At 39.0% G+C, this 10314-nt stretch overlaps 1 non-coding gene across 1 annotated transcript; it reads right to left on the bottom strand.

The window, feature by feature from the left end:
• Positions 1-9764: 9764 nt before the first annotated feature.
• Positions 9765-9871, bottom strand: LOC131515538 (U6 spliceosomal RNA). The gene has a single exon (XR_009263609.1). It is a non-coding gene; the product is annotated as a U6 spliceosomal RNA (small nuclear RNA).
• Positions 9872-10314: the final 443 nt, after the last annotated feature.

Consider the following 10314-nt stretch of genomic DNA (forward strand, 5'->3'; position numbering starts at 1 on the left):
AAAGTAAGTAAGAGATAATCCAACATTCAAAAATCAAAGTAATCCACCACATCAACAATCTAAAGAAGGAAAATGATGCAATCATATCAGTTGATATAGAAAAGGGTTTTGACAAAATCCAACACCCATCATGACAAACTCTCAGCAAATTAAGAATTGAAGGTAACTTCCTCAACTTGATAAAGAACATCTATAAGATATCTCTAGCATGAAGCAATGTGGGTGGGTTGGCAGTGTTTTTTTCACCAGGGGAATAGTGCCTTGGCATTGTGATGGCAGGGGTGGGGAGAGGGAAAGAACTGAACATTGTTTGGGGGAAGACACTGAAAATGGAGAGCAGAGTATTGAGATGGTGATGATGAGTGTTTGGTCAGTCATACCATATTCGTGATTTTGCCAGGAGCCACCCTTGCATAGCAAGATTGTGATATTGCTGTTGCCTTCTACTCTGTAGACATAGCTGTACCTAGACATGAAGAAATCATGCCAATAAACACAAGAAGTGGAGGGCCATGAAGTCTCCTAGGTCTGTTTAATTTTCCATTTTCAGGATCGATTTGGCCCAAGAATTCTGCCTGTGTTGTCAGAATTCATAAACACCAACTTAAAGATAGTAGGATTACCTATTCAGTGTGTGATGCCGAGACCAGCAGATATTGGCTTAAAGTGTTCAGTTACAATATGTCTTCCTACAATAAGGACTTCCACAGTTAAGTCCTTCCCCTTTTATGGTTTCTGATACAGAAGCTATTGGATGTTTTCCCAGTGTTTTGCTGATTTGGCCCACCCTTCTAAAATCTCATCCTCATTGGGCTTGAGGGATGTTTCCAACTCAGTCAGAAGCTCCACTCACTTGTCAACACCCTTGGAGATGAGAATAACACTTTAAACCTTATTTTCCTTCTTTGGTGTGGTTCCCATACTGGATTCAAAGTACTGCTGTGTGATGACTTACAGCAAAAGATGCTTCATAAAAATCAATTATAATATGTTTTACAGCAGGTTAGACTCTTTTAATGTATCTTGTTTGTAGCATTGCATCAAGGACATTAGTAGAATTTTAGATCTGCCAAAATATAAGCATAAGAACCATTGGTGGGGCAAAATTTCCTTGTCTTGAAATCAATTATATTACAAGAGGAAAGAATAGAACACTTTTTCATTCTAGCTCCAAATCCAAGAAAAAGGAGTCCCAACTTTACATATTCTTTGCGATCTCTCAACATGACTAGGTTTTGGTTTTATTTATACTCCAGAAGTCACTATGAAGATTTTGTCTTTAATATCCCTAGGATGAGGGTCAGCTGCAATAAGTTGGAGCTAGGCTTCCAGCGTATGTTTCCAGAATGGAGAGCAAATTTACTTTCTTCTTTGCTATTATTTTATGTAAGGCAACCTTTAAAAATATGTTAGTCTTCCTTTGGCTGCTGAAAAGACAAGTACATAAATCAGAAACTGAACTTGCTACCAAAAAGCATATTTGAACAAGAAAGAATATGGAAACCACTGATTTAAATCTGATACTCTCTCACAAACACACCAGATGTTTTATATACCAAATTATCCCTTGGTGCTGAAATCTAGATCTTCTGACATCCAAATATTGCTATCGCAAGTGTTGAAATAGTCTTAAGTTTAACATGTGTAAGGAAACCAAACCTTTCTGCAGATAAAACTATGCAATTTCAAACCGTCCAAAGAACTGTGATTTATTTCAAGGATTGAAAATGTGTGGTATGGCATAAAAAACACATGACATAAGATGTTTAGCTTATACTTAATATGTTTATTTTCAGAGGTTCACCACCATTAATCCATGACAGGTGTAGGGTCTATGATTTGAAACAATTATCTCTCAAGCCATTCATATCACTACTTAAGAGATGGCTTCATTCTTCCTAGTTACCATATGTCCTAACCATGCAAATGAGAAGGAGAAGAACATCTGGTCGACCATTGTTGTCTCGCCTGTCATGCAAGACATGTGGTATTGCATGTGCCCCTTATCGGGTTCCTTTGGGACATCAGCACAGTGGATGATTTCATATTTTATACAGCTGGTGCATTTAGGACATACCATCAATCTTAGTTCAGTAGCATCCTTACACCTTTGGGTTTTTCTTGGGCTTTTGGTGACGAATTCCATTTTTGGATTATGCAAACATCTCTTTTGGAGCTTCAAGTGAGAGTAGCATATTTATGTAACAGCATCTGTGTATAATTTGACAGTTTATGGGTAGAAATGTGGCCTAGGAAGAGACAGTTCTCTGGAAATCCTGCTTTAGGATATCTATGTTTTGGTGTTAATACCGACTTTATTTTGGCTGCCTTGGGAAAAATTCACTAAGCTCTGTATATCTTTATTTAATACCCTGTAAAATACAAAGTAGCCATCAAATGATCATTCTGCCATTGTATTAATCACTGGATGGAGGCTATCATACCCATGCATGCCATTATATACAAAACACATCACCTTTTTTCTAGGGTGCATGTTTGAATGATAATTATTTTATTTTATTTTATTATTATTATTATTTTTTAATTTATTTTTGGGACAGAGAGAGACAGAGCATGAACGGGGGAGGGGCAGAGAGAGAGGGAGACACAGAATCGGAAACAGGCTCCAGGCTCCGAGCCATCAGCCCAGAGCCTGACGCGGGGCTCGAACTCACGGACCGCGAGATCGTGACCTGGCTGAAGTCGGACGCTTAACCGACTGCGCCACCCAGGCGCCCCTGAATGATAATTATTTTAAAAAGCATGATTTGAGAATCACAGAATTAGTTTGGTAACATATTTATACTATGCTGCCTCTATTTTGGTCAATTTGGTCACATCCCAGGGCTCTGACAGCAAACCTAAGCATCGTGAGGTTATAGTTTCTTGGGATCACTGACCCATTCTTTGCCACTGCTAAATGCATCCTCTGAAGGGGTATTTATTCAGGTGAGGAAGCCTTAGTTTCAATCTAATAAAAGCACACAGGTTACCATGACACAACCAATACCCCTGCACTTACATATTTTTTTATTTTTCTGAACTGAGGACAATTTTATTGCTCATTTTTTTCTAAGCCTGCGTGTTTCCTGAACTATGCTCAAGTAGAATTGTTTTTACAATATGAGGAATAACTAAATTGGGAACTTTAGTTTCAGATGCAGTACAGATACAAATATGGGTTTGTATGGATATATATGGAAAGCAAAAGATTCAGTTAAAAACTAGCAATAATCTAGATCTTCAGAGCATGTTGAAATAATAGCCAAAAAATACAGCATGCATTTTCTTTGTTATCTTTTTCCCATTAATATTCACATGATGGAAAAAAAAAGGGGGGGTTTCTTTTTTTTTTTTCTCCTGCATAATCAAGTCTTTAAGAAGCTGTGAGAGCTGGCCTGTATTTTTTTTTTTTTTTAGCCTCTGAATGCCAGCCGGCACACTGGGGGCAGTTAAATAATAAATAATAACAAATACTGGGTTTATTGACTCCTGAACCCTGGAATCAATCAATTAATCATGATATTATGGCAAGTTCAAAGGGATAAAAATTCTAAAACTGACTGCAAGATGCAAATGGATAAATCCCCCAGTAGAAATAATTGCAAACTATTTTGATCAAATATAAAATGATGACCAATTTTACCCTTTAGGGCCCAGTAACTTAAGTTTATTTAAATGCTATAAAGTACATCCTATCAGGATCTAATGATTTCCTAAACATCACTTGTTAAGATAAAGCATCACAATCTAATCACTCTAAAGACTAAAACCACAGATTCAGAGTAGTGAGCCCCACCTAATTTTAAAGGACAATTTCCCTGAAAAATGTCCCCTTGCCACAGATGATTTGGATATTTCAGTACGTCTTAACCAGGCCAATTTCTTCTGTTTGCATTGAAATTAACTTTCCTTTTTCCAACTTTAGGTACTAAAGTAAGAGATTTTATGTGACCTTTTTACCAGTCTACAAGAAACAATGTAGATGGTACTAAGAAAAAAGTGAATCACCCGAGGGAGAAAGAAGCCTTAGGTCAGAACTTGCAATATACGGTAATAACACTCAGCCATAATAATGTGCACAAAGGTCTCCCCATGGCCACAGGACCTTGGAATAATAACTGGTAGAAGTTTATGCTGGCTGTTATGGATTTGCTTTCTGTTTTCACTCACCCGTTGAGTAGTGTACCAGATGTGTAGTTAATACTCAGGGGAGATTTCCCCAAGTAAAGAGAACCCTCCTGAGTTTTGCCAGGGGGTGTGGTCTTTCCAATAGGCCGCTCAGAACATGGTAGGAACCATACCAATAGAGTTTCTTTTGGATAATTGAGATGCTACCTTCAGGAAATGTATTGTCCTTAAGATTCTAGTGTTGCCTGGTAGTAAATAAGGACATCTGGAAAGTCTGTTTTCAAGGCTTCAGATAGTATTCAGGTTTGAGATCTGGACCTTGTTTTCTAGGATTGTATCTTTTTAAGAGTCAGATTGAATTCATTCAATCATTAAGCAAACATTCGTTGAACATCTAATGTGTGCTAGATGTTGCAGATTCAAATAAGAATAGGATTTGATCACCATACTAATGAATTCATTGAATCATCTCTTAGAGTTGAGTGGTAATTTCACATGCATTATCTTCTTTAATCAAATGACCATTCTCAGAGGGATGTACCATATTTTAAGATATGATAGTGTAGCTCAGTGAGTTGATAGAGTTTGCTTAAATTTCCTTAGAATTAAAATGTGGATTTAACAGAATTCTCTAGCTTCTTGGTCTTGTGCTATTTCTTCTACATCATAGCATATATTCCCCCTCTAAGTCTTGGTTTCATTTCCATAACTTAAGGCAGAGAAACTGTTTTATCAAATCTTCCTTTTCCTATACACATTCTATGTTTTATGCACAACCAGAATTTGGATACAAGGAATTAGACAAGACTTCAATTTTAGTGACTCATCAACCTCTTTCAAACGCCTTGGGACTTTTGTAAACCAGTTGGCACAATACCTTCCCAGTCCTGGACAAATCCAAATCCTCAAGTCTGATGGTGATTTTATCCCTAAGAGCCTCTTGGTGTTAGTCTTCTATGACCTACAGAAGATTAATTAGAGGTGGGTCTGGTTCTGAGCATCCTTCTTCCCCTCCTTTTGTAGTCTGCCCCTTCCCCACAATGATTGGATGGTTACTCAATAGTGTTTGCTAGGGGTAGGGATCTCCTACCCCTTCTGTTTCTAAGCCATTAATATCCCAGCTCTCTTCCTTGTGTGTCTCTCATAAACCATCTCAAAATGCTAGGAGAATAGGATCTCCTGGGATGACACCATCTAATCTCTTGTTATGTGTTGAACTGTATCCTTTCAAAACTTTACATGTTAAAGTCCTAACCCCCAATACCTCAGAATGTGACCTTCTTTGGAAAATGGTCAGTGCAATTGTAATTGGTTAAGTTAGGATGAGGTTATACTGGAGTAGGATGTGTCCCTAATTTAATATTATGGTGTCCTTATAAAAGGGGGAAATTTGGACACATATATACCCCCAGGGAGTGAAAATGAAGGCAGAGATCAAGGTTAGGCATCAGAAGCCAATGAATGCCAGAGATTACCAGCAAACATAAGAAGCTAGGAGAGAGGCATGGAACATACCTTCCTTTATAGACTCAGAATGAACTAGTCTTACTGACACTTTGATTTCTGATGCCTGGCTTCCAGAACTGTGAGACATTAAATTTCTGTTGTTGAAGATACCCAGTCTGGTACATTGTTATGGCAGCCCCAGCAAAGTAACATACCCCTTATATAATAGAACTGGCTTGCAGATGAAGGTTTTCTCCTTGGCCCAGGATGATATCTCCCTTAATTTTCACTATTAATAGAAGAATACCCACTCATACCATTCTACATGGGGCTATCAGTCTTCCTCAAAGGACCAAATAATTCCACCAGTTGTTCAAAGCCTGTGCACATGACCTGGGGCGCTCGTCATCACTTCTTCTCATTTGTTTTCCTAAGGGCCTACACACAGTGTGCACTGAAAACTTTGTTCTACTCTTTGACTCCACAGGCCTTTGGCTACTTGAATATCTAATAGTAATTCTGCAATTCTGAGTGTGCTTCTCATTATAAGAGAAAAAAACAAGGCCATGCTTTCATTTGCAAAATCTCTTACTATTTGAGATGCTACTTGCCTCCCCGCTAAAAAATACCAATGAGTGTTTTCCATTTCCTTCCCAAACTGAACTTAAGGCTCTCTCCCTCCATACCTAATTAAAATGTCCTTTCATTCTTTCATACATCAAACATTTATCAAAGACCAACCACATGTTGTCAGTATAAAGAAATAAACTGTTGACTTGACCTTGCAGACCTCAAAGTCTAGTAGGATAAATGCTCAGTCTGGTGTGAGAGTCAGACATGGAAAGAATTGTTCTGTAACAAGCCCATGGTGGAGTGATTACCAGATGAAACCAGAGGCAAAACTGGTTGAATGTCCTTGGGAGAAAAGTTTTGGCAGTCTTCACAGAGGAAGTAACTTTCGAAGAATGAGAAAGATGATGGCAATTGGAAAGGCAGAATAGGGGCACAGGTTGGGGAAGGGATCCCGGGTAGAGGTGACAAAAGTAGAAGTCTCCAGAACTTGGAAAAACCTGGCTCTATTTTTTTTTTAATTTTTTTAACGTTTATTCATTTTTTGATGGAGAGAGACAGAGCATGAGTGGGGGAGGGGCGGAGAGAGAGGGAGATATAGAATCTGCAGCAGGCTCCAGGCTCTGAACTGACAGCACAGAGCCCAATGTGGGGCTTGAACTCATGGGCCATGAGATCATGAACTGAGCTGAAGTCGGACGCTTAACCAACGGAGCCACCCAGGCGCCCCAAACCTGGCTCTATTTGACTAGAGTGTATATAAGATACACATGCATGTATAGGTTTGGCAGGAGATGGGGCTCAAAAGTGAAGTTGGGGCTCAAAAGTGGATGGTTTTCCACACTTTGAGTGGGAGAAGTGTGGTTAGATTTTTTTTAATGATCACTCTGGTGGCAGAGTGACACATGATCTAGGGCACAGACTGGAAGCAGGAGGCCAGTGGTGAGGCTGTATTTTTTGAATAAAAAAAATTACAACGTGTTTCAACAAATATTAATGTAGTTGTGAACCCAGCAGGACAGGATATTTAACCTCAGAGTTATTTAGAAAGATTTTCTGTGGCTGTATCTAGGGGTTACATAGGAAAGAGAGATTGAAATTGTAAACCAGGGCAGTGCCAGTTGGAATGGAGAGAAAGGGATACATTTATGAGTTAAAAAGGACTGAATAAGTGACATATTTAATATGGAAGTGAAGAAGAAACAGGACTCAAAAGTGGCAGCATCCAGATATTTTATTTTTCCATAAAGATAATGGCAGATGGAGATACTAAGAAGAAATGGTGATGACTTTCCTGAGAATGCTAATGGATTCAGTTTTAGAAACACTGGGTTTGACATACTCATAGAAGATATCTAGGGAGAGAGAACTATAGGCATTTGAAAATATTGGACAGGAGCTCAGAATGGATAGTTATGAAATTATTATAATAATAACAACAAAATAATATCAACATTTTATTGAACTCTCATGATATGCCAGATACCTGCTCAGCCCCTGTGTGTATTATTTCATTTAGTTCCTTGAACAATGCTATGAGGTATTATCTTCTTTTTATAGATGACAAACTTAAGATCACAAAGCTAGTAGATAACAGAATTGGGATTTCTGCCTGAGTCTATGTGATCTCAAAGCCAGTGTTCTCAACCCTTCCCTTCTACTACCATCACGGCATGCATGTCCGTGAAGCTGTCAGCTAGGTAAGGTCATGCAATGCCTGTCCTTGGAAGGGAATCCATAAATGTCTGCTAAATAACTGAATGAGGCTTTGGATGCCACCTGGCTAGGTAGCAGGAAGAAAAGGGCTGCAGAGCTGATTGAAAGACACCAACAAACAATAGGCACCACTGGTGAAGACACTTTGTCAGCTGCTACTCCATGGAGTAGAAGACATAATAGCCTTCTCCGTTGGAGGAATAAGTTTCCCTGGTCCTTCTATCTCATAGAAGCCCGCCCGAAAATGGTTCTTCCACCTAACTAGGATGAACATCCCTTTGAACACCATGTCCTCCAAGATGCCCTGTATGATTCTCATGAAGTCCTGTATACTGCCTTACCCCTCTTCACCTCCAGTTGCCCAGGAGATCTGCTGAGATTCTGCTATGACATTTCTGCATAGAAGACAAAGAATCAAGGCCACTAAAATCCAAAGGAAACTGAAAGCAAGAATGAAAATCTTAAAGTAGCACTTTTCATGGCATTAATCAAAATTTACATACCAAGAAGACTGGAAGAATTTGAAGTTTCAATCTGATACTGAGACTTACAGGGGCCCTCAGTCCTCTGAACAAGTTCCTGTGGTTCTGCCAGGAGAAAACCTTACTTTTTAAAGTCATTTGTCTCAAATTGAATAATGTCAAGCCTGAAGATATTCACATAAATGAATATGAGACTACCTTTCTGATTTTTGTGTTTTGATGAGTCTGATGTTAAGAATGTGCCTTGACTCTTATGTGGATCCTGAGAAACTTAACAGAAACCCATGGGGGAGGGGAAGAAAAAAAAAAGAGGTTAGACTGGGAGAGAGCCAAAGCATAAGAGACTCTTAAAAACCGAGAACAAACTGAGGGTTGATGGGCGGTGGGAGGGAGGGGAGGGTAGGTGATGGGCATTGAAGAGGGTATCTTTTGGGATGAGCACTGGGTGTTGTATGGAAACCAATTTGACAATAAATTTCATATATTCAAAAAAAAAGAATGTGTCTTGAATATAAATTGACTTGTATTGATTAAGATTGATTTTTACAATTGACTCACTTTCAGGGAAGAGGGATTGATAGGAGGCCTCGTGAAAATTCAGATTCATATAATTAAAGTTTGCTTAGAAATGAAAGCTGAAGTTGGGGCGCCTGGGTGGCTCAGTCGGTTGGGTGTCTGACTTCGGCTCAGGTCATGATCTCGTGTTGTGAGTTCAAGCCCTGCATTGGGCTCTGTGCTGACAGCTCAGAGCCTGGAGCTTGCTTCAGATTCTGTCTCCTCTCTCTCTGCTCCTCCCCCACTCACTCTCTGTCTCTCTCTGTCTCTCAAAAATGAATAAACATTAAAAAAACAACAGCACACACACACAAAAGAAATGAAAGCTAAAGTTCTGAAACTTTGTGACCTATAGCTTTGATGTAGGTGCAATTATCACTTTCTTTTCTGGACCTTACATTTCAACAGCCTGATCTTTTATAAGAAATGTATTCACTGAAGCAGTAGAAACTACAGCACTGACAGGTCACTTTGACTGAATATGTGTTTTTATTTTAATTTAATAAGTAAATCAGGAGCCCCGGGTAGCTCAGTCAGTTAAGCGTCTGACTTGATTTTGGCTCACAGTTCATGGGACGTGGGATCCAGCCCTGTGTTGGGCTCTGTGCTGTCAGAGATTCTCTCTCTCCCCCTCTTTCTGCCCCTCCCCCCCAATAAAGAAATAAATAAACTTAAAAAATAAAATAAATTAAGGTCGGATTTCTTGCTGTTAGCAATGGTTACCTCCCTACAATAATGGCTGTAATATGTTATGTGTGAGATCTTGTACTTCTTTTAGAAAAAGGGTATTCTTTTTTACCTCACTTTTAAAAGGTAAAGTTTATTAGATCATGATGTTGTCTGAATTTATCACCTTTGTCAGAAGAAAAATGTGGAAGCTTCACGAATTTGCATGTCATCCTTGCACAGGGGCCATGCTGATCTTCTCTGCATCACTCCAATTTTAGTATATGTGCTGCTGAAGCGAGCACAAGGATATTCCCTTTGGAAAGCCTCATTAAAAATATATATATTTTTTCCTAATTTTCGTACTCATTTCATGACTAAAATAGAACTTTAGGGGTGCCTGGGTGGCTCAGTCGGTTAAGCGGCCGACTTCGGCTCAGGTCATAATCTCACGGTCCGTGAGTTCGAGCCCCGTGTCGGGCTATGTGCTGACAGCTCAGAGCCTGGAGCCTGTTTCGGATTCTGTGTCTCCCTCTCTCTGACCCTCTCCTGTTCATGCTCTGTTTCTCCCTGTCTCAAAAATAAATAAAATGTTAAAAAAAAATTTAAAAAAAGAACTTTATAACTCAATAATTGCAAACAACTTTTAACTGTAATTATGAATATTATCTCTTAGTTCCACAGATGATTAATCTTACCTTAAATCATATTTACCTGGAATTTTAAAAATTAGTGTTTTATAGGCCTT

Source organism: Neofelis nebulosa, chromosome 6 (assembly GCF_028018385.1).
Source record: "Neofelis nebulosa isolate mNeoNeb1 chromosome 6, mNeoNeb1.pri, whole genome shotgun sequence".
NCBI classification, from domain to species: Eukaryota; Metazoa; Chordata; class Mammalia; order Carnivora; family Felidae; genus Neofelis; species Neofelis nebulosa.